The following is a 25717-nucleotide window of genomic DNA, read 5'->3' as shown; positions in this document are numbered from 1 at the left end:
ATCGGATATTTACATCATTTCCTAGTGTGATGAAACGCTCAAACATGTATTGCTGAACAAAAGGCCTCGCTTTTCTACTTTGGGCTTATTGCAAAGGAACTATAAATATTTGAGTCATTAATAAAGAAAACGGTCCTATGAGGAAACATGTATCTCCAGAAATTATGAAATGTACATTCATAAGGTGCTGGCATATGATGGTTTCAAAGGGCTTCCTATATTTTCACTGAGTGTTAGAGTTACGAAGGCTTAAATTTCCAGTAAATATTTAAAATTATTAGAATTTAGTATTCTGTACAAAATTAAAACATCTTATAGGCAATACATTTTTTTTCTTAGTTTTTACCTTTTGTGTTATCTGCCTAAAAGTTTCGTGTGTTTCATCAAACTAGTTTCCTAGCAGGGTGTGATAGTCCATATCTACAATCCCAGCGCTTCAGAGGCTCAGTCAGGATGGTCACCAGAGGTGTGAGTTCTCAACTAACATGGGCTACAGTATGGCACTCTATCTCAAACGTCACCACCGCGGCGGTGGTGATGGTGGGTGATAGTCATGGTGGCAGTGATGATGGCAGTGGTGGCAATGACCATGACGTTGGTGATGATGATGATGGTAATGTTAGTGGTGGCAATGATAATGGCCATGGTGGTAGTGATTATGGTGGTGGTTATATCAGTGCTGGCAGTGGTGATGGTAATGATGGTGATGGTAGTGGAGACAGTGGTGGTGATGGTGATTCTCTGTGTCCAACGATATCTTTTATCAAGTCTTTGATTATTAAAAAAAAACTCTATATAATTTCTCTCAACAGTCTATGCCTTTCTCCAATAAATACGCAATTCTATATTTGACCTTGAAGTCCAAAATGACAATTAGGTCACTGTAGTTATTAAAGATATAGTGGCCTCTGGTTTTAGAAAACTTTTTGACATTTCCAACAGTTTTTCCAAAACCAAATTCTAAGTCCTCTTGAATTAACTTGGGGATTTCCTGGGAAGCTCAAATGTCCCATCTCATCCTGTAAAGGAGAATTAGTGAAGCAATTATATGAAAAGCCAATACCAAAAAAAAAAAAAGTGCTATTGTAGTTTCTTTAAATTATGGTTCTGCACATGTTACTGATATGAAAATGAAAATTTTTAACTTAGCCTGAATGTGCCAGAAATCTAACAGTTTAGATATATCAAAGGGTTAGATATTAAAAAAAAAAGGTTAGATATATTAAAGGGTTGTAGGAGCTGGAGGGATGGCTCAGTGGTTAAGAACACTGACTGCTCTTCTGGAGGACCTGTGTTCAATTCCCAGCACCCACATGGCAGCTTACAGCTGTCTGTAACTCCAGTTCCAGCTGCTCATCCTCACACAGACACACATGCAGGCAAAACACCAATCAAGTCTCGTAAAATAAAAATAAATAAATTTCTTAAAAATGGTTGTGGGCCAAATAGCCAAATGAACTGTGGATTGATAGTTGCAGTGAACTCTCATTAGATCTTTAATCATGGCCCATTCTGAGGCCATCACTCAGGTGTGGTTTGGATTCCTTTCTGATAGCATTTGCAATTCTTCAGAGACAGCCAGGGAAAATACTCTGACAAGGACTCTGGAATGTCAGGTTCTGGTGGCTTTAAGATCACACATTGAGTTGGGTAAGAATTTCCAAAACTTTAACAGAAAGCAACTCATAAAACCACAAACCCAGCAGAATGAGAATTTCATGAAACTCAACTAACAAAAAGTTATGATTTTTTTTCTGATACATTTGCTTCAAGTGTTGATGGTTCTTCTGTTTAGTTCCCCAGGAGTACAGAAACATTTTTGCTTGAAGCTGCATATGAGTTATAACAACGTGAACGATGGTTTTGTAGGAAGAACTGAGACATTTGATTTCCCTTCTTTTCTCTCCAATATTGTGGAACCATCAGTCTGTGTCCTTTTTAATCAGCAATATGTTTATTTGTATGAGTTCAATTTAAATTCCTTGTCCTAACCCACAACTGGAAACACTAGCTATATTACTGAAGCTTTGACTAGAACGTCACTTTCTGATATAGCAGACAGTTTTAAGGAATCACTCCAATTGAGATTATAGAGTCAAAAATGCCCAGAAAGTCTTGTTCCTTAGATACTCAGTTCATTTAGTTCCTTACAAGTAGGTAAGGAATGTTTTTCGCTTCCTATCAGGCCCTGGAAACTAGGATATTTGGGGGTCCTCAAGAAGAGAGAAGTGCCCCCAAATCTATAGTTTTATAGGCAAAATTTGAAGAGTCCTAAGCTGGGCTTCCTAGCTTCAGTGGAGTTTAAAAGCACAATCTGTAATCTTTATTAAAAATAGCAACAGGACTCAGAAGATACCGGTGGATAAAGTGCTAGCCATACAAGCATGAGAAGCTGAATTCAAATCGCCAGCACCTACACAAAGCCAGACACACACACATCTGTAACCCCAGCAGTCTCACCCCGAGATGAGAAGCAGAGACAGGAAAATCCCTAGAAGAAGCTGGTTGACCAGATCACCTGGTATATACAGCATCGAACAGCAAGAGATTCTGTCTCAAGCAAAGAGGAAAGTGAGGATTATCACCTGAAGTCTTCCTCCAAACTCCAACCACCTTTGCATACTTATACAGAGAAATGTCACACAAACACACATACAAATATTTTTTTTAAGTTGCAGCAAAAAAAGAGTCTACGCAGCCAATTATAAGCATTGTAGCACATATGTATTAGAAATAAACAAGCCAACTTTTAATGAAAATAAAGTTATTTTTCAGAGAGCAGTCTATTGTGATTATCTGAGGTTAAAAAAAATAAATGAGAGTGACGATAGAGAGAAAAACTATGCAACGGGAAAAACATAATGCACCCATATTAAATTCTCACCATCCCCCCTTCTGGTGAGACACATGTAAAAATAAAATACTAATTCACTGTTTTTGGAGGTTTAATTTACCCTTAAACAGAATAAGATCTTAGTTCCCACATGATCCTCCAAACTACTATTTCCGCTTTTCCCCATCCCTCTGGCTTAAAATTACTAAAACTAAAACTGCCCTTTCCTGGAGCAAGGAAGCTGAAGCTGCACAATAACTTCAGATAATAACTTCAGAATATCATCCCAAATTATGAGCGCACAAGCTTCATGCCTACTGATGTCCAGGCTGCTCACACAGTTCACCAGGAAAACCTTTCCTATTGCCCCTGCCTTCCCTTATTCAAATTGAAGGTGCTTAAAACCCAGCATCTAGAAATCTCTCCACAGGCTGCCCTACAAACCAAGAAAGTACAGACTGCTCCAAACATTAATGTTTGTTTCCATGGAAATGCCTCTCTACAAACACTGTTTGCTTGCCCCATAGAGAATTCCACTCTGAATGGGAACCCACCTGCAGCACCACTTCCTGAGGCAGACACAGCTGCACAGTTGGGCTGACCCATCCCCAAGCCTCTTAACACTCAGTTTCTAACCAGGTTTTTCTCCACACATGCCATCGAATGTGCAGAACTTCCGGAGAGCTTAAGACGTGAGAAATCAAGGAATTTAGGAAATGTCACCCCAAAGTATAACACTTGGCACTTCAAACTGAGGAGATTTGGGGAACAGCCAGTGCAGGAAGAAGCTTTCTCTGAACTTCTCTTATCTGTCTCAAGACAGAACCTTCAAACAGAGCTCAATTGTCGTGAACTCTGCCATCAACGGGGAAGATAAAACAAACAAGAAAAGAAAGGAGAGGTAAACATCGCACCCAGATCTGTCACAGGCCGTCACCCATTCTCTTGCCGGCCCATTCATCTTTCCCAGGAGTCACTCTGCCCCAAGTTGCCTACAAATTGTAGTGAGGATAAAAAAGCTTCTCTATCTTTGGGTATTTGTTTCATGTAATATATCTCATGCATGAAATAAATTCATACTTTTTTTTTCTCCTATCAGCCTGCCTGCTGTCAGTTTAATCTGAACCCATAAAGGATAGGAGGAAAAGTTTTCTCACGTCTACAGCTCCAAAGTTTTTCATCACAATAGAAAAAACTGAAGCTTTCTCTTAGGAGTTAGGAAAGACAAAATAAGTCTAGTGAGGTTGGTAGAAAAGATGTGGAGACTTTTTTTTTTTAACTTTGGATGCTATTAAAAATTCATACAGAGCTGTTGAGTAAGAAGTTGAATGAGTACATTCTGATTAGAGGCATAGGTTGAGAAAATTTTGCATACAGAGGTTATTCAAACTACAAAGTCGGTAAAGGAAGAGAGCAGTGGTTGGTTGTGAACCTGTGAGATGTGACTCCTTTGGGGTGGAAAAAGTCTTTCACGGGAGTCACCTAAGACCATCTGTATATCAGATCTTTACATTACAATTCATAACAGCAGCAAAATTACAGTTATGAAGTAGTGACAAAAATAATTTTATGGTTGGCGGTCACCCCAACATGAGTAAGTATATTAAAGTGTCACAGCTTTGGGAAGGTTGAGAACCACTGGAGTAGAGAGTTCCAAGGACTAAACTCAGAGGAACTCTCATATTAATAGGTGGAAAACTTTAAATGGTGGAAGAAACAAGGAATCCCAACTTTTGGAGTGGAAAGAGAGATAATAAGAAGCTAGGAGATCAGGAGGATTCAGCAAATGAAACTAACTAGGAATATCCAGGAAGGTCAGAAGAGAGCCAAGAAAGTGATTTGCCTGAAAGTGGGAAGCCTACCTCGTGAAGCCACAGGGATTGGTTATGTCAAGTGCTGCTACAGGTCCAAAATACTGAGCACTGAACATTGGCTGGTGGCATAACCAGCTTAGAGGTCACATGTGACACTGAAAAGTAGTGGAGACAAAAACCTGATAGATTTGAGGTAAGAGAGAAGCAAGAGATCATGAGAAATGAGTCAGGAAAAACATTTGAGAGAGTTGCTCTGTCAAAGGAGCAGAGAAATTAGAGGGCCACAAGAAAGTAACACAGAAGAAATTAAAGCAGATTAGTCCAGTAATGGGTAAAAGGGAGTGGTGAAGCAGGCCATAGACACAGGATACAGATGATTCTGTGCTGGGTTTTGCACAGTTGCTACAATAGTGTCCTGAAGTGAGCACAGGAGATGAGCTCCATCACAAAATAGAAGGGCTTGATACAACATCCAGTCACCCATCGTGAGGGAGAGACTTGGATATAGATGCCAGTGGGTTCAGAAATGCGCTGTTGGCAGCCTGCATACATTTCCTTCTGTTTTCCATAAAAGAGTAAGCAATGCCATCCACTGGGGCAGAAGAAGGCAGTCAGGTGTGCTTGAAGGTTGCGGAGAAAATGTGTAAATGCATCTTCTAAAACAATGGAAGCTCAAAGAAGGGAGAGAAGGGTAGCACGGGGGTACACAGAAGCAGTTTTCCTAGTGAGTGTATGAGTGGGCGAGCGTGCTCCCGGGAGACATAGGTTATTAAAATATGTCAAGGTCAAGGAGGCCCCAGAGGCCCCCAAAACAGCAGAGGTTATGGCTTTTGCTCTTAGTTTACCATGAAAACTTGATGTAAACCCCGATTGCTGAAAATGTACTATACTCTGATTGCAGAACATATCAAATCAAGTGGGAAATGACTTGGAAATGTTCTACCTATTGGCTGGATTTCCTAGTGCCAGAAGGTACCATGCAGGTCAGTGAGGAAGAAAATTCCTCAATGGTCTCACCCAGCCATGGACCCTGTATGTGACAAGACCAACCTGCCAGGCAGGATGTATCCCCTGACGCAATAGTGACATGAAGATTATGGGAGTTACTAACTACTTTTGGATTGGATTTGAGATTCCAAGCATGAGCAAAAATGCCATTGGCTGGAGAGGTCCTGGGGGGTGGGGACCCTACCCTGCTGTTTGCTAAATGGAAAGGTTCTCAAACTGCCTTCTAAAGATTTACAATTATTCCCAAAGGTTAGCACTTCTCTTAACCTTTCTTTGTCAGAGAAGGGTTTGGCTTTGTTTTTGTTTTGTTTTGTTTTGTTTTGCTTGTTGTGTTGGTTTGGGTCTTTTATCGTTTCAGTTTTGTTTCTGCTGTGGGCACTCGTTTAGGCAGAGGCTCGTAACTAGTTAAAGTCCTGAGAACAAGTGACTGCTGACTGTCTAGCCCTAAAAGGGACATCTATATCAACCTCAAGACTCGGGGAATATCAGAGAAGAGGTGGGGAAGACTGTGATGAAGTACCGTCCTCTGGACATGGCAGGCCCTGAATTCCCAGCAGCCAAGCTTATCACCCCCACAAGGTCAATCCAGCATTTCGGTGTGGATGGGGAAGGGACCCATGAGGTTCCACCTGTAGCTGAGAAGCTATTGGCACTTAATGGCTGCTGGGGAGGGGGTGTCATTTTTCTTTGGGGGAGTGTGTCCACTAATAGGTTGTCCAAACTCCAGTGAATGGCCCCACCCCATGCACAGGTAGGCCGCACTTATTTTGGACTCAATAGAATTTAAAAAGAAGAAAAAGAATGTGAACTTGGGAGGGTAGTGTTTTATGGGGATCCTGGAAGAGGGGAGGTGGAAATGATCCAAATACGTTGTATGCATGCATTAAATTGTCAGAATGTTTTTAAATATTTAACAAAAGCAATTATTAAAGCAAAAAAAAAATACAGTGAAAACAGCTAGAGCAGTCTCATTACTAGCATTGGAGCTGGATTCACAACGAAGAGTTACTTACAGATGGAAAGACCCTTCTGGTGACTGGGAGCCTCTTGGAGGATAGGAGCTACTTCACCAAGCTGAGGCAGCTCCATTCAAAGTTCATTCATTGCTTTTGGGGTGTGTGTGTGTGTGTGTGTGTGTGTGTGCACTTCTGATTCTATGACTGTTTAGGGACATTTCACATTTATCAGTGAATGGAAGAGGCACACAACAAGCCAATTTGATGACTCTTAAGGTACCTCTGAGAAACCAAAGGGCCAGAAAACTCTTCAGAAGGGGCAAATCTAGTCCTGCTCCCCATTCTTTGTAGATGTAACACTATTTACCCTACAACACAGCCACACCATTCTTCCACATTTTGTCCATAGCTTCTTTTCCACCTGTGGCAGAGACTAGTCACTCAGCAAAGACTCTAACCCACAAAGCCTACATTATTTACAAAATGTTCCTTTATAGCAGTGGTTCCCAACTCGTGGGCCGTGATGCCTTAGGGGGTCACATATCAGATATCCTGCCTATCAGATATTTACATTACAACTCACAACAGTAGCAAAATTATAATTATGAAGTAGCAACAAAATAATTTTATGGTTGAAGAACTGTATTGAAGGGTCTCAGCATTAGGAAGGTTGAGAGCCACTGCTTTACAAGATAAGTCTACAGGCCATCCGCTTACGCATCTCCAACGTTAGGATACATCTGAACTGCACACACCCAAGGACTTGTTAAAGACAGGCCTCTGAGCGCCACTCCCAGACTTTCTGGCTCAGGGGGTTTAAATTTTCAGATAGCCATGAAACTACTGATGGCAGGGATCATGCTCTGAGGACCTTTGAGTGAAGAAAGTGCCGAATACGTCAGCACCAGCTTAGTGTGCTCACGGCATCATTGCAGCGTTGTATTCACGATCCTAACTCCAGGATCAGAGGCAAACACAGATGTGCGATATCTGCCCTAAAAATAGATTGTGCAGGCAAGGAATGTGCCAAGAAAATTTGGGAACGTATAACCCATGGGGTACTTCAGTTCCCAAGAAAAAGTCGCTGAGTTGGCTTGTCAGCAGCTGTGAAAGGGAAGACATCAGCACATGGTCGGAGGAAAGCTGGACCCTCAGGTTTTTCTGCCATCGTTATCAAGCAAGACTGTTCCGTTTAAAAGGATTCTGCCCTGGCAACTGTGTCAGGACCTTCTCTTGATGCATATCCCCCAACGTTGGCCAGTTTAGCAAATGAAAATACACAACGGCTGCTCAATCTAAATTTCAGATAAGCAATTGACATTTTCTGAGCATAAGTATGTTCCGTGCACAATCTAGGATATGCTACACACAAAAATAAAAATTCACCATTCATCTGAAATTCAAATTTGACTAGGTGCACTTTATTTTATCTAACAACCCTAACATAAGGATCTGAAAGCATTCACATTTGCTTTGTTTGGCCTTCCAAGGAGCCTGTCAGGAGTACGCAATACACGGGTGCACAGACAGAACATGAGGGATGGGTGGGGAAACCTGCCACATTCCTGTGATAGCCATCAAGCCAAACCCACATGATCAAGACGCCAGAGGCTTTTGCATAGCACAGAGCTGTGTGCCTCCACGCAGCTTTAGATGAGGGCCTTTGGCGCTCGTCCAGTTTGCTCTTGGTGCTTCCTTCATTGTCAAACTGTCCCTAATCACCATCTCCACATGCCAGCTTTTAACCGCTGCTCTCCAACCCCCTAAGCTGATGCTTCCAATTTTCAAGTGAACTTAAAGTAGTAGGCCTCTTCAAACTGGGTTTTCATTGAAAGTAAACAGACCTAGATATTTCCCCTAAGCAGAAAGCAGTCAGATGTGCTGAATAAGAAATATGAACAACGAGCACACAGTGAGGAAGGCAAAGAGATGCAAGGCTCGGGCCTCAGGAGACAACTCAGTCAGTAACTGTTCACCTTGCAGAAACACGGACCCAAGCTGAATCCCCGTGGCTCACACATGAAAGACAAAAAAAAAAAAAAGTTAGGCATGGTGGTGCCTGTTTATAATACCAGTGCTGGGAAGGTGGAGACAAGCAGATCCCTAGGGCTCTCTAGTTAGCCAGGCTGGCCTGACTGGTAAGTTCCAGACCACAGGAAGACCCTGTCTCAAAAATAAAGAAGAAAAAAATGGGTGGCACCTGAAGAATGACCTCTGTGCACACACTCATGTGCACCTGCATAAAGAGAAAGAGAGGAAGAGGGAGAGGAAGGGAGAGAGGAGGAGGGAGAGAGAGCACACACCTGAACATATAAAGAGGGGAGTAAGTCTCTCCCACCATAAGGAAGAAAAATGAGAAGAGCCTATTCCAAGTCTCTCTCCTGTCCCAGAATGTAACCAGAGGGAGAGACAGAGGGAGAAAACTGGGTCCCTGATGATTTTGTGGAGCCACCTTGCCAGCTCTGAGCTGTCCACATCTGGAATTCCTTTATGTGAATTATGTATAATTATGCCTCCTCCACGGCTGGGATCTGTTAATGGCAGCCAGACACCATTCCTAAATGCCACAGGCTCAGGGTATATTAAAATATAAAGAAACACCACAACAAGGAAACCAAAATTGTGGTAAAATTTAAATACACAGACTTGACAGATAAATGTTTTTTCCATACACAAAAATACAATTCAATATAATCTGGTTGGTTGTGTCTTTCAATCCTGAAAATAGTGACTGCATACGTGGACCTCACTTAGAAACAACATCAAAAACATTTAAACAGAAATCCAAGCTAAAACCACAGTGAGATGCCAATTTACCTATTTTGAACACTGAAAATAAATATAAATAAAAATGTTAATCAATGATATCAAATGTGTCTCAAGGTTTCTATTGCTTTTCACTCCTACCCTTCCCCCTACATTTGATAACGGTCATGTAAAATTATAAATATATATGTGTAATGGTAGGAACTGAAAATGGTACAGCTTCTCTGGAAAAGTTTGGCAGTTTCCCACAAAGTTAGACAAACACTAGCCATGTGGTTCAGCAATCTCACTCAAGATGTTGACACAGAGAAATAAAAGTTACCTGTACATTGGGGGCTGGGGAGACAGCTCAATCAATAAAGTGCTTGCCACACAAGCATGAAACCTTGAATTCAGATTCCCTAGAACTCATGTGAAAAGCCAAGCACCTGTAATTCCAGTGTTGGGAAGATAGAAGGTTTCCAGGGCTTGTTGGCCCGCCAATCTAGTTAAATGAGTAAGTGCCGGGTTCTGTGAGAGGCCTTGATTCAAAACATGAGGTGAGGGAACTAGAGAGATGGCTCAAGAGGACCAGAATTCACACCCCCAGAATCCACATAAACACCAGCAGCTCATCTGTATTTCAGCTTTAGAAGGCAGAGACGGGTGATCCTCAAAGTAAGCTAGAACAACATTAGCCATATGGGCGAGTTCTGGGTTTCACTGGGGGGATCCTGCCTCGATGGATAAGATAGAAGAGCCATGGAGAGGGGTTTCTGATACCTACCATGGAGCTCCACACACTCACGCACACACGTGCAACCCCAAACATACACTGAGAACATCCATACAAAAGCACGTGCGCACACACACACACACACACACACACACACACATACACGAAGACCAAGACCAAGACTGAGACCTAGGCATGAACATTGCTCACAACTCTACTCAGAATTATCAAGAGCCGTAAATGAGCCAAATGACCTTCAACTGATAAATAGGCAAGACAAGCCAGAACATATCATGCCGCAGACCTCTGGCTACCCAGCAATAGAAGGGAGTAAACTAGTGGGCTGGGGATGAGGCTCCATGGAGAAGCACGCACAAGCTCTCGTGGTGTAAAGGGTGGGGGAAAATCTGACATATTCAATGACTTCCGTGCATTAAAGAAGTCAGACCCCAAAGACAGTCTAATCCCAGTCACAGGACATTCTTGTAGCCCAGACAATGGAGACAAGAGACAGACTGGTCATCAGGTGTTGGGCGAGGTAGCAGCACCAGGACAGCTGGCATGAGAAACAGTGATGGAAGCGTTCTGAGTCTGGGTGAAGGTACTTACCATGACCTATTCATTTGCTAAAATTCAGGGACCTGTAGCCTGGGGGGTAGAGCTCAGCGGTAAAGCATGCACGAGGCCCTGAGTTTAACCTGCAGCCCCACAAACACAAGCAATCACAGAATTCTCCTCAGCCCTTCCCGCCAGAAGGTTTACCTCATTTACTATACATAAATTTCAATGTTTCGAAAGAGCGGTCCCTTTGAAAAACACAGGCTTGGGCCACATGGCTCTTCTAGGCAGCCCTCCTCCAGCCTGCTCTCGGCATCTGTTCCTTCATCTCCATCCCCATGCTCTACCTCCAGCCGTTGTCAACCACCCTCCAAAGCTGTGTACAGTGGTAGGCAGAGAGGAGTCTCCATCCCAAATCCTGGACACATTTTAACACCAGCCACTCTTGGCACTCCCGAGACACAGAACAATAACCATATTGTATGCCTCACCATACCGGTCACTGCATAAACATTAGCAACAAGTTCCATGGTGACTCCCTGCTACTGGCCTTTGCAGCTGCCCAACTCCCAAGACTTGAGGATCTGCCCGGGGTAAAATGGAGTCTGGACACCGTTCAATATGCCAGTCTTAAATCTATAGCTCATAACAGTCTCCATCCTTGGAAACTCCCTGGCAATAAAATAATCAACAGACCCAGGCCTACGACGTCCCCAGTTTCAGGCTTCCTAATAGCTTTTCTTGAGAACCTCTGGGGAACAATGTACCCTAAAGTTTTCAGTGGCCAAGGCTGATCCCTGCAAGTCCAGCCATGGAAAAATCCATCTGCTCAGGAGAGGCTGCCATGGGGGATACATAGGCCCTGACACCTCCTCTGCACAAACACAGTCTGTGTCCCTTGACCTTACACAACTGCTAAGTCTGGTTTATTAAAAATCCCAGGCTTACTGCAGTAGGGGCATTTTTGGCAACACACACAGATCCCTCAGACATAAATTATTTCAGCCACCTTCCATATTACCTGGCGTGAAATAAACAGAGTTCATCTGTACGCAGAAAGCGCTACAGGAGCTCTGCCAGCTTCAAGCCCGCCTTTCTGGCCCTCAAATACTCCACCCTAGATGCTCAAAGAATCGTAAAAACCTGTACAGAAAGCCATCTTCGTGACTGCTGGTTTCCATCCACCTGCCCAGCAACCCAAGCCTTGCAGTCAGAAGTAAGTACAGTTTTGTGCTGGTGGAGAGGCACGGTGAATTTGTAACTAGACCACCTTGGATTTAGATCCAGACTCTTCCAAGGGACCCTGAGAACTTTTTTCAAATATCTCTAAACCTCATTTTGCTTACTGACAAGTGAGAGTGACAATAGGCTCCTTCTGCAAACTTGGTGATGGAAATCAGAGTCTGTGGGAAATATCTAACCCAGGCCTTGCTTCCTAAGACACACATGTCACATTAAATCCCCTTTTTCCTCAATCCCTTCTGTCTGGAGCCACTCCGTGCAAGGCTGAAATCATAAGTTAACACGGGCAAGATGAGTGACCTAACACCACAGGGACTGCCTGTTCCAGGTCAGGAGATGGGTTCAAAGACCACTGTGTGAGCAAAGACTCAAATTGGTCTCCACCTGCTCCCTTGAGTAATAGCTAAGGCAGGCCAGTCCTGGGGGTTGGGACCCATAAACTTCTGCTCTTTCATCCCCCATGCTTGATGCCCACTTGGAATCTTTTTGGGCCCAACAATCAATGAGTAACTAATTAAATGGTCAGCCAATGAGAAGAGAGTTTTCTTGTAAGTATTTCCGTTGTCCCTACCTTCCAGAGTGACCTTGGAATGTGCCTGGAAACTTTTTTATACAACATAAATTAAAATCCACAATTGTTTCCCAATGGAAAATAGCTCTTCACAAAAAGAGGGGGCAAAGAAGGAAGGAAGGGAGGGAGGGCGAAAGGGAGGGAAGGAGGAAGGGAAAAGGGGGGGGAAGGAGGGAGGGAGATGGAGGGAGGAAGAGAAGAAGAAAGGAAGGAAGGAAGGAAGGGAGGGAGGGAGGGAGGGAGGGAGGGAGGGAGGGAGGGAAAAGATACAGTTCTGAAAAGCCTTTGCATAGTTCCTGCCAGAAACTGAGCTGTCTGTACTAAACTCTGAGCTGCAGGTGTCTCCCTCCTCAGCCAGACTTTCCACCACAAAACACCATAGAGGACTTCACAAGAAGCACTGGATGTACCAGCCCGTAAAATCACTGTGAGGCCATCGGAAATGTGCTTGGAGAAAGTCACCACACAGGAAAGGCTCAACTAATTTCTGTTGCCAGATGTAAGGTGTCAAATCATAAGACAGTATCTCACTCACCAGAGTAAAAGAGCCTTTTGGAGAGTCTTTTGAGCACGTGCAATGATCCAGGACCTCAGGAGACACCTTACAGTGAAGGCTGCCTGATGCTATTACTAGCAGATAAACTATTCACACATGCTAAAACCTGGAGGGCAGACACTAAGTCAGCTCACTATCTTCTGAGTCCTTTTGATGCGGTTGGAAACACAGGCCCCTACTCTCAGGGAACCCAGCCCGTAGCCTAAAGAGACAATGAGATGGATATACAGCGAACACCATCACCATAACTTCAGCAGAGATGAAAATGAAGTCCTGGGGTGGGGAAAGATCTTGCCTAACATGTGTGAGGCAAAAACTGAAGAAGAAGAAGAAGAGAGGGAGGGAGGGAGGGAGGGAGGGAGGGAGGGAGGGAGGGAGGGAGGGAGGGAGGAAGGAACAAAGGAACAGAGGGATGGAGGGAAGGTAAAAAAAAGAAAGGAAGAAAGTGGCTGAAGATCAGAAAGAGACATTTCGAAGAAACAAATGGGAGAAGAGTTTTTCTAAAAAAGTTTCCCAAATACACACACCCACAAATATACACACATAAACATGTATACATACAATAAATATACATACATATACACACAAATACACACACCCACAAATATACATACATGTAAACACACCACACATACACACACATATATATGCACACATACACACAGTAACAAACACACACAAAATATAAATACACATATACACTCATTAATATACATATATATGCACACATTCACATACAAACACACAATTATACATACCTACACATTCACACAGATATACACACACATTCACACACATAAACATGCATACATAAACAGGCACACACAGGCTAATACTTAAGTTTAAAAGAAAAGAGAGAAAGGAAATTAAAATAAACCAATAACAACAACAGGAAAACTCTCCTGTTCGCTTCTGAACTCAGTGGAACCTACGTTCTAGTGATCCCGGCGGAGGTGGCCATGATAAGCCAGAATGCCCTCCTTCTCCAGCCTCCAACACTAACAAGAAGAACTATCAGAGGACAGCGGCAGGCCAGCTCAGCACTCACACAACCCACAGCTCCGTCAGAATAAGAGACTCATCCCAGTCATGCACTTTTTTTTTTTTTTTTTTTTTTTTCAAAGACGCGGGAGAACCAGAGTGAACAGAAAGGATACTGAGGCCCAGGCCCAGGCCCGGAAGCCCAGCTGCCAGGAATCCTGCCAGCTTCTCCCATTTCCTTTGTCCAAACACAGTCAGTCCTGCGGCCAGAGACTGTCCCCTTCCACTGCCCTTCAGAGCAGTGACAGCCAGTGCAACAGTGCCTCTTCCACAGAGGCTGCAACCACCTTGGCCTCATCTGCACGTATAGACAGGAGCAAATATGCAGGTTCGGCAATTGCTTTATTTTATTGCTTGTGCTCATTCCCACAGCAAACACGTGTTCCTTTTAAACGTCACGCTACATCCGGCATCCGTGTTCCCACATGCCTTCTCTGTGTTTGTGTACAGTGGGCCTCTACAACATGTCTTGTAACATACTGGAGAGTCTTTCCTCCCACACAGTACCTTCCTGAACTACTGAAGACCCGGCTTCGGTCTGTAAAGTGTGGGAAGAACATTTGTCGTTCCTGCAGAGGAAGCAGGCTCAATTCCCAGCACCCATAGAGCAGCTCACAACCATCCGTTCCTCCAGTTTTAGGGGATCCACCACCCTCTTCTGAAACCAGTGCACCAGACACACAGGATGCATAGGCATGCATGTAAGCAAAACACATATATACAGAAAATAAGAAGAAATCTTCTTTTTTCAAACCCACAAGCTATTTTTAGAGAATTTTATGCCATAACTCACTGACCTACTGCTGCCATCCATGTCTGTGTTCCTCCACAACCCATACATTGTGATTCCCATCCCCAAGATGACAGCATTAGGAAGTACTGGGGCCTTTGGGGAGTAGTTAGCTCACGAGGGTGGAGCCTTTGTGAATATGATTGGTGTCCTTGTTAAAGAGAACTGAGAGAGACTCCCATATCCCTTCCAGCACCTGAGGTCCATGTAAGAAGATAGGGGCTTTCCTAAGCACAAATTACCTGCTCTTTCAGCTTGGATTTCTCAGCCTCCAGAACTGTGAGAACAAACTTCTGTTGCTGATAAACTACCAGGCTGTGGCATTTTGTCATAGCAGCTTCATGGGTTTAAGACGCTTAGTCTACCTAAGACTCATCCTTAATTCTCTCCTAATTTCCATGCCACTGAGTATTAGTGAGATGCATGCTGCTCTTTGCGTCAAAATTAGCAGAGTACCCTTAAATGATATGCCCCATCTCTACCACGCGTTAGTTATAAGATAAAATGAAATGTGAAATTCTACTGTTCTGCACAACCCCAAAGAAAGAACCAGGACAAATGAGAGGAGACTCGGAAACATGAAGCTGTTAGGGTTAGGGTTAGGGTTAGGGTTAGGGTTAGGGTGTTAGGGTTAGGGTGTTAAAAGAGAGAATAATTACTCTGTAGTTAAGCAAGACAGCAGATAATCCATGAGAATATTATGGAAAAAATTTTTTACACAGCAAAAAGACAGTAGATTTTATAAGTAGTGAAGTTAACTAACTTTTGTTATCAAAACACTAATACAAGTCCTTAATAGCTGCCATTAATTGGACTAGTGAGATGAGTAAGGAGAAGGCTGCCTGATGACCTGAGTTTGATTCCCAGGACCTATATGGTAGAGGGAGAGACCCAACTGCCACAGGTGGTCCTCTGACCTCCAAATGCACTGTGGCATGCACACGCACACACACACACACACACACACACACACGCATGCACGCACGCATGCACGCACGCACGGTATTAAATGCAGTGGTGCTCCTTCCTTCCTGTGTCAACCCTCATATTCTACAGGTATTCTGCTTGCTCCTCTTGGAAGTCAGAAGCAAAAGAAGATATGGCTCCCAACCTCAGAAATGATTGACTCCATCACCCAGAAACTCTCCATCCCTCTTCACCAGAGTTGATCAAGACTGTAAGTCTGACTGGTTTCATCAGTTCTCCTACCCTTCAGGATACTCCTCCAATGAGAAGCCTTGCTTTCTGTATCTCCAGTCTCATTCCTCTATCACATCTGCTTGTCATACTTTGATCATTCCTGTCTCACCATCCTGTTTCCTCCTTTCTCCTTCATGGCAATCTGCCTTCAGACCTCACAATGCCTGGAGAAGTGCTTCCCATGAAGCCACTGATGGTTTCCTGATGCTGGATCTGGTAGACGCTCATTAGGGGTTGTCTGTCTAGACATTCTTGAGGCGTCCCTCCCTCTCTATTACCTTCCCACTTCTTCTGATGCATCCTATTCATCTTATCTATTCTTATTTTATCTTCCTCATGGTCCCTCTTATCTAGGTCTATATTGCCCCAAAACTTAGTACTTTAAAGCAATAATTTTATAACTCCCACAGAGTCTGTAGGCCAGGAATTCAGAAGCCTCCCAGAAGGTATGGTCCGCAGATGCTCTTAGGCTGTAGGTAGTACACAGCTGTAGACAAAGTTCTCTACTTATGTGGCTTCTAATGCTTGAAGGACTATTGGCCAGAACACCTACACAGAGCTTCTTCCTGTGGCCCGAGTTCTTCCAATCATGAAAGTCTTGAATTTTCCCTCTACTCTAGGCTCCAAAAGCAAATATCCTAGAACCAGAGGAGAAGCTGTATTTTCTCATACATCACTCCCACTAGCATGATGAGCTCTTCCTGGTCCTGAGAAATAGACATAAGGTGCTCCTAAACAAATAGTAAGACCTGGATAGGACAGGAGTTCCACAAGGAGAGCAACAGAACCAAAAAATCTGGGCACAGGGGTCTTTTCTGAGACTGATATTCCAACCAAGGACCATTAATGGAGATAACCTAGAACCTCTGCACAGACGTAGCCCATGACAGTTCAGTGTCCAAGTGGGTTCCATAGTAATGGGGACAGGAACTGTCTCTGACATGAACTGCTTGGCCTGCTCTTCGATCACCTCCCTGTCAGGGGAGAGCAGCCTTACCAGGCCACAGAGGAAGACTATGCAGCCAGTCCTGATGAGACCTGATAGACTAGGATCAGAAGGAAGCAGAGGAAGACCTCCCCTATCAGTGGACTTGGGGAGGGGCATTCGTAGAGAAGGGGGAGGGACGGTGGGACTGAGAGGGGAGGAGGGAGGGTTCACAGGGTATACAAAGTGAATATAGCCCATCCTGAAAGGCAAAGAGGATGGACATCAGAAGAAGAAGAAAACAGGAAACAACCTAGGAACCTTCTACAGAGGGCTTCTGAAAGCCAGAAGAAGAAAACAGGAAACAAACTAGGAACCTACCACAGAGGGTCTCTGAAAGCCTCTGCCCTACAGACTATCAAAGCAGATGCTGAGCCTGATGGTCAACTCTAGGGCAGAGTGAATGGAATTTTATGTAAGAAGTGGGAAATAGTAAGAGCTGGAGAGGACAGGGTCTCCACAAGGAGAGCAACAGAACAAGAAAATTTGAACACAGGGAACTTCCCAAAGACTCATACTCCAACCAAGGACTATTCATGGAGATAACCTAGAACCCCTGCACAGATGTAGCCCTGGCAGTTCAGTGTCCAAGTGGGTTACATAGTAATGGGAAGAGGGATTGCCTCTGACATAATCTGATTGGCCTGGTCTTTGATCACCTCCCCCTGAGGGGGGAGCAGCCTTACCAGGCCACAGTAGAGGACAATGCAGCCACTTTTGATGTGAACTGATAGATTAAGATCAGAAAGGAGAGGAGAACCTCCCCTATCACTGGACTTGGGGAGTGGCATGTATGCAGAAAAGGGCGGGAGGGTGGGATCGGGAGGGGAGGAGGGAGGGGCTTATGGGGGGGATACAAAATGAATAAAGTGTAATTAATAAAATAAAATAAATATTTTTATCACAAAAAAGTGAATATAGTGTAATTAATAAAAATGTTTAAAAAAAAAAAAAGATGCTCCTAGACAGAAGAGTCAACACTACAGTGTGCATAGAACTCATAGGGAGGAGGATATGGGTGTGACACCAGTGGAGTTTGCTATAATCTTCTTCCATGATTTTCTTCTCATACTCAATGGTAGCACACTTCAAACCCTGACCACTGGGTGATCCTCTTCACCTCTGGCCAACTTTATCCACGCATATGTCTTCAACTCCCATTTATGAATTTGTGGTGTACATCTGACCTAGAATATATGCTAATGTGTTAATTTCTTAATTAATTTAGCATATCCAAAACAACCTTCCCTGTGCCTCATCATGTCTGCTTCTCATCTTTGGGGGTGATTCATGACTCGATCTACTTTCTAAAGCCACCTAAGTGGGAAGAGAAGTAGGCATTGCATCTTCTCCCTGTCTTTCACCATCATCCTTCCATACCCAACTGGTCACCACCTGTCGAGAGTACTGGTCTTTGTGTTTTCTCTTTCGTGTTTATCATCTCAGTTACCTGAACTTACATATTCACCATCTCTTGATGGACTTCTGTAGTTAATCTATGACTCATCCACAAGCCTCTAGTCTTGTGACCCTCAAAAGCCCTTACAATCTGGTCTTTGTAACTCATATCCATGTCATTCTCTGCCACAAGTACTTCAGTGGTGCCCACTTGATACCTACAAGATCAAGTCTAGATTCCTTGGTTTATAGATGTTTTGTCACTGAGGACTAGCCAGTTTCCAGTTTCCCCTCCCAGCTTCCATCTCTCTATCCTCTCACAGTTACACTCCAGTGCAGTGTATTGAGGATCTCTAGAACAGGGATTCTCAACCTTCTAATGCAGTTCTCTAATACAGTTCTTCATGTTGTACTAACCCCCAATCATAAAATTATTTTCTTTGTTACTCATAACTATAATTATAATTATAACTATAACTATGAATCATAATGTAAATTTTTTTGGAGATAGAGGTTTGTCAAGGGGTCATACCCCACAGGTTGAGAACTGCTGCTCTACCACATAGGGCATCGCTCTTCCATTCTTCTGGGCCTTCACACAGGCTGTATCTTCTGCCTGAAAACTCCTCTCCAGATGCGCTTAGTCCTGATATGACTTGCTGTGCCAGGATGGGTTGGTAAGGGGTGGGAGCTCCCTTTTTCTGAGAAGAGGAGGGGGGTAAGGTGGAAGAGCATGGGAGGGTGGGACCAGGAGGAAAAGAGAGAGGGGGCTGTGATAGGAACGTAATAAACAAATTTAATTAAAAAGAAAAAGAAAAAAAAAAGAAAAAGAAAAACTCCTCTCCAACCTCTGCCATAGAAACACTACTTCATGTCAAAAATCTGCACTAGATGGGACTGCTTTAACTATGTTATCAAAACAGTCTTAGCCACTCCTTCTTAGGTGTTGCTTGGGAAGGATAAGGGAATCCCTCAGGCACATGCTGTCCTGTGTCTCCCACTGCACTACCTATAACAAACTCCATGCTGTTTTCATCACTCACGTATTGCGTGATATCATATCACATGATTCAACTTGGTTATAGCCTGTCACTAGTACTATCACCATGACAATATGTGTCTATTTGAAAGGATCTGCTACCAGCAAAGGTCTTCGTCATCAGAGGCAGTCCTTTGCAAATCTGAAAGCAAATCAAGACATAATTCTTTGTCATACTAAAAGGGAGATGGGGACCTACAAGATGATTCAGTGGATAAAGGTACCTGTCACTAAGCCTAATGACTATGTGGAACTATGTGGTAGGGGAGAGAACCAACTCTTGCAAGTTGTCCTCTCTCTCTCTCTCTCTCTCTCTCTCACACACACACACACACACACACACACACACACGGGGTGGGGGCGGTGACAGCTGGTTTCATTTAGAGGCCAGAGTAAGTCTACAAAAGCACATTTGGAGGTTCAATTTACTACCACTGTTGCAAACAACCAAATATAAAATCAAAGTGACTTACACCAAAAAGGAAGAGCACCAGTTACTTGTTTGAACTACCTCAAGATCACTGGCTCAGAACAGCAACTCTGATTTCCAGGGTTGACTCCATGGTACATGCACTGGTCCAGCTGTGTTCACCAATGCAGCTGCATTTAGCCCAGGGTCAATTGGCTGGAAGTCCAAGATGGCTTCCCTAATGTATATGGCAGCTGATGCTAATATTTGGCTGGGGGCTGCAGCTCTCCTCCACAGGACCCTCCCTGCTCCAGCTACAGTGGCTACATTGGCTTATTTGATTGGCATTCTCAGAAGAGAATAAAGCGCATGAAGGCAAAAGCAGGAAGGCCTTTGAGGCCATAACTCATGCTGTCTACAACTGGAATCCATACGTCACAAAGACAGCCAAGATTCAGAGATGGAAAAAAAAAATTCAGAGATGGAGAAATCCTCTCTCTGGTGGTCCAGTGGCTAGGAACCACAGATGAAGAAACAGACATCACTTCTTGACAAAATATGCCCTGGAGGAATTGCGGTCATATCTAACTTACACAGGAAGTCACTGCTCCATATAAATGGGAGAGTCAAAGGAATTCAGGTACTCACAGTGTGTGATTACAAAATCTCTTCTCTCTTTCTGCTTTGTTTTGCTGTTTTGGCTTTATGGGAAGGAAGGGTATTAAAGTGACAAAATGGCCATCAACCACTCCAGACCTCTTTCTTCAAAGCATACCAACCCCAAGGCTTCTTTCTCCCAGCGGTTTCAATGAATAGTCCCAGGATTCAACCCATTGGCCCACAGTATGCCGACCATCCTTGACCAAGACACTAATTGACTCAGCCTGGATCCCACATTCACTGGACCTGAGAGGTGGGATATGTCACCTATGGGGAAGAAGATGTTCCCTGAAGTAAAGAGAAAAAAAAGACGCTCAGTAGGCCAAAGCATCAACAGATGCTTTCTACAATAGGCCTCTTAGATGGTGACAGGGCAGAGAGTCACCACAGAAGGCTTTCAATTTCCCTCTCCCGATGCGTCATGCAACTGTGCCAGCTGACAAAGTCCTAGTTACCCAGCAGGGTGGCATGTGCACCACCAAACAGCTCCTTATGTGTCTGAAAAACAAAGGCACAGAACAAAGCCTTTTGCAAAACACCCACTTGCACAACCCTTCTTCGGTCTGGCAAAAGATGTCCTTTCTCAGGCATTTGTCAAGTCGCTTCCCTAGACACTCCACCCCCAACAAACGGAATCAGGATGCTTTGTCCTTTAATCCGTGGTTTTCCTGGAGGAGGGCAAACACCCCTTCTGCCTTGCCTACCGCAGCCCCATTATAAGACAATAGTTTGGTGGAGGTGCCCGTGCCAGCAGTGAGAGACCACAGTGAATCTGTGCTCAAGGTGAATTAGTTGATTCCCTCGCCACAACCTCAGATGCTTGCGTCCCCCAAAACACTACAGTGTAACCTGCAGAAAGTTGGCCCTCCATGTAACAACAACAAAAAGGAATGAGAGAATGAATCCCAGTGCCCCTCCGAATTAGAGTGGTACTTTGAATCCAACGTTCTCGGGTCCTGAAGCAAAAAGACTGTTGGTGGAGCAATGGGCCTGCAATCCAACCCATCCATGTCTCTGCTGCCTCCTGGGCTGTTGCTGATTCACACTTATCTTCAGGCCTGGACGTGCTGACCATCCTTTTGGTGTGGGATTTGTCCTCTGCACGTCCATGTGTTTAGTCTCCAGCATGGTATTAGGAAATAGTGAAATTTTCAGGAAGTAGGGCCTACTGGAAAGTCCTTAGGTCATTAGAGGAGTGGCCTTGAGGGATGCTGAGGAGCACCAGCTCTTTTCTTTTTCTCTTTCTCCCCCGTGAGGTAAGCCCTCTGCTTTCTACATGAGTCTTCTGTGCCATCCCGTGCTCCCTTCAGAGGCCCAAAGCAATGGACCTGCTCCATCAGGACTGGAACCTCCAAAAACATGAACCAAACTAAACCTTTTCTCTTTGAAAGTTAATTAGCTCAAGAATTTTGCAATAGTGGCAGACATATATGATCATAATCACAAAAGCCACGTTTTAGAAAACCTTCAAAGACCAAAATCTCTAAAGTCTAAAATCCCTAGAACACTCAGAGTAAAGTCATTTGGGAAAAAAAAAATTTTTTTGAGACAAGTTCTCATTATGTAGCCTTATCTGGGCAATGCACCCAACTTCAGAAAAAAAAAAAAAAAAAACCACCATGCAAATAATGTAAGTCTTTGCATGAGATTGATCAAAAATCACAATGGATCACTACCACATACGCAGTCACCAAAAAAATCCAGGATTTTTCAGGAGTATTTTCCTTCCCAAATACACAGAATGCAGAATGGACATCATTCATTGAGAAAGACCAGATTTTAGACAAGCCTGGGGTCCCACGAGCATTGGTGCAAGACCTATGATGCAAAGGCTGGACCCCGGCTATGCCCACAATACAGAAATAATCTGCCCAGCTGTCAGTCGGAGGTCAGCTCACAGTCTGTATTTTTCTCCAGCCTTGGTCAATTGGCTGGTACCAGGATTCCCACACCAGTCTCTTCTGAAAACACGACCACAGACACACCCAACATCAGCGTGAGCATACTTGTGTTTGCGTCACCTAACTTGATGCAAGCAGCTAGCCTGCACACAGTGGCAAATGCACTGATCGCCTTCCCCTGGATTCTGACTCATTCCCCTTCTGCACAGTCTCCTTTTTTCCCCCTTTTATTCTTTCCAACAGGAACTGTGATGTAGGGAGATGTGTGGGCTTTCGAGACTTTGGCATTCAGGATTTCAAACTTTCTTTCCCGGTGGTAATTTTCTAGATTTTAGACTTTAAGGATTTTGATTTTTGAGATGATGGCATTTGGGACTGTGCCTTCCAGGAACATGATCAATTAGCTCTGCTTCTCTTCATCCGCCAGCACACATCCTGAGGATGGGACAAGGCTGAGTAAGGAAATTCTCACTTTAAATTTTACTGCAGTGTTAACACACCCATGCGTTCGTCTTCCACAGAACTAACCATCAGAGTGTAAAGCTGCAGCCAAGCCAACACTCCTGACCTCAGGTCAGTGTAGGGGTAGTTCAAGCTCCCAAACAAGCTGTTCTTCTTGTCTCGGACATGAGCATAAGATCTGGAGATAAAGGCCAGACATCGACAGAGGCACCTCTCCTTGGAGCTTGCCTGGATGTGTTTAAGGAGCTACTGGCAAGAACAAATGTAATTTTGGATTTGCTTTGCTTTGTTTTGTTTTGTTTTGTTTTGTTTTGTTTTGTTTTGTTTTCGAGACAGGGTTTCTCTGTGTAGTCCTGGCTGTCCTGAAACTCTCTAAATAGACCGGGCTGGACTCGAACCTAGAGATCTGCCTGCCTCCACTTCCTGAGTGCTGGGATTAAAGGCATGCATGCATACACCACCATGCCCAGCCAAGAACAAACGAAGTTTGTAGTTGTTTGTGTTCCTTTAAATCACTTTTGCACAGGCTGTGGACTGCAGGCCTCACCCAGGAGGTTTTATTCCCTTCTGTAATTTTAGCCTGAAGTATGTCTTATACTGCTGTTTGTCTAAGAATGACCTGTGGGACTTTTGAGACATGCACTTTTCTCACCTTGCAGAGCTAGACCACACTTCAGCAAGCACACTCTGCAAGATACTGTAAGACCATTAAATGCTATTTCAGCTCCCGGGAGAAGAAGCCAAAATGTTGCTAATGATGTCCAGCTGCAGACAGACACGGCTAGCGAGTCTATAGCTGAGCTACTGAGACTGTGGTCCTACACCTCATCAGTAATGGTGAACACAAGGAAACACTTCTCTGTGCTCCACTGTTTTTGCCTAACACACGGGGAGACTCTTTGGGTGTGGAAGATGGAGAAAAACATGCTTAGTATCTTGATACTTTCCTCATATTGTTTAGTTATAAGTAAACACCATGACACCCAAAGTGAACATCTCAGGACAATGAAGCTTTCTCTGCCTCAGTTTCCCCTTCCTGTAAAATGGGGATAATAGCAATGCCTCCCTCATAAGGCTGTCGTGTGATATGGCTTAGCCTATAAAGGGCTAAGAAGAGCATTTATCCCATAAAAGCCCCATAAGTCATCAGCTTATTTACATACATGTCATCAGTCAATTTGCATGCTACCCTATGGAGTCAGAAGCTAGAGCATTTGGCCCAGGGCCAAGGAGAAAAGAGAAGGAAGGAGGATGGAGGGGAGAGGACTAGAGAGATGGCCCTAAATGCTTTCTGGGCAAGCATGAGGCCCCATGTTCGAATCCCATCCAAAAGCTAGGTGGTGCAGACCTGGAATCTAGCACTGAGGGGACAGAGACTGAAAGATCTCTGGAGACTACCGTCCAGCCAGTTTAGCCATTCAGTAAGGTGACTCTCTCACAAAACAAGGTGGGGAAGTAATTGAAAAAGATCCTGGAACACTGATCTCTCTGGAACACTGATCCCTGAACTCTACACACACACATGCACACCCATACACATGTACACACATACACATATAGACAGACACACACATACACACAAAAGGTGGATTTGTTTTAAGCAAAAGATAATAGACCCACAGATGGCATATCCTTAAGGGTCAGGGAACAAAAGGAAACAAAATGTGATAGAGTTTTCAGAGAAATCACTCATCTTGTTGTTTCACCCATCATTTTTATGAATAGTTAACACTTCCTAGCACCCAGGAATGACTTCACTTGAGTTCACAATGACCCAATGCAGTAAGTCATATCTTCCACTTACAGATAAGGAAGGTGGAGCTTAGAGTTTCATTAGTTTACCCAAAAGCATATCACTGAAAAAGCTGCAACCTAATTAATCTCAGGTCACTCTGGCCTCAACACACTCTGTTCCGCTACTTTCTGTGGGGGCTGGAAAGCAGGCAGCCAAGCCAAGAGCAGAGGCTCAAGCTGCCCTGACGCCCAGCATGAGAGAAGAGGTACATTTCCTGCTCTGTGTCACTACAGATTTAAGGGGAGAAGACCTACCTGCAATCAGCTACAAACAGATGGGGCTCTAAGCCCTATCTTTTTCTAAGTGTCTACTTTGATAGTGGAGAAAATTTAATATTGCACTACCAAGAAGGTGCATGTCATCTTCAGAGGCAGGGAGAGGACGAGGAGGATGAAAATAATGAATCTTGTCCATTCAATCCCTGACTTTAGGGTTTTCTGAAGTCACTGCCGGAGAGGCAGGAAGAGTCTCCCTCCCCCTGAAGAGAGCCCAGACACCTTCGACCCTCCACAAGAAAACAAGTGTGTCCATTCCCAGCCTCAATCAAGGACGATGGTGACTTTTTTTTTTAAAGGCCTCTCACGAGGCTACAATGCTAACCCTCCAAGCCCAGCCCTTGTGGGTGTGTCTGTACCCAACTCCTGGCTGTAAACAAGTTCTATGAGCCTGACACCAAGATCCACTTTTACTTTTTTCAAATCATGTTGCTGGCCTAATGCCCTAGCCGCTCCGAACTGAACTCTCCAGTGTTTGCACAGAAACCAGCAACTCTCCCCTGTGAGGGAGGCAAGAACGCTGAAAAGGCCTGTGGAGCCAGGTGGCAGAGACTTCGGAGATGCCGTGTGTCCTGAGGTTTGGGCCATAAGTCCCCCCACCACTGGAAACTGCTGTACTAGCCAAAGGCAACCCAGAAACACAATCTCCTACAAAAATCCAAGCTATTTCCTCCCCTTGGCTGGAACTCATCCATTTTCTAAGTGTTCCAGAGCATCCTTGAAAGGAAAAGTTGTGGACAGAA

General features: G+C 44.1%; 1 protein-coding gene across 6 annotated transcripts in view; it reads right to left on the bottom strand.

Annotated features, from left to right (window-relative positions):
- Smoc1 (SPARC related modular calcium binding 1) overlaps positions 1 to 25717 on the bottom strand; it is a 153126-nt gene that overhangs the window by 111872 nt on the left and 15537 nt on the right. The gene's annotated exons all lie outside the window — the stretch shown is intronic.

Source organism: Meriones unguiculatus, chromosome 7 (assembly GCF_030254825.1).
Source record: "Meriones unguiculatus strain TT.TT164.6M chromosome 7, Bangor_MerUng_6.1, whole genome shotgun sequence".
Taxonomy (NCBI): Eukaryota; Metazoa; Chordata; class Mammalia; order Rodentia; family Muridae; genus Meriones; species Meriones unguiculatus.
The sequence above is the reverse complement of the archived record's forward strand: the minus strand, read 5'-3'. Positions and strand labels throughout refer to the sequence as shown.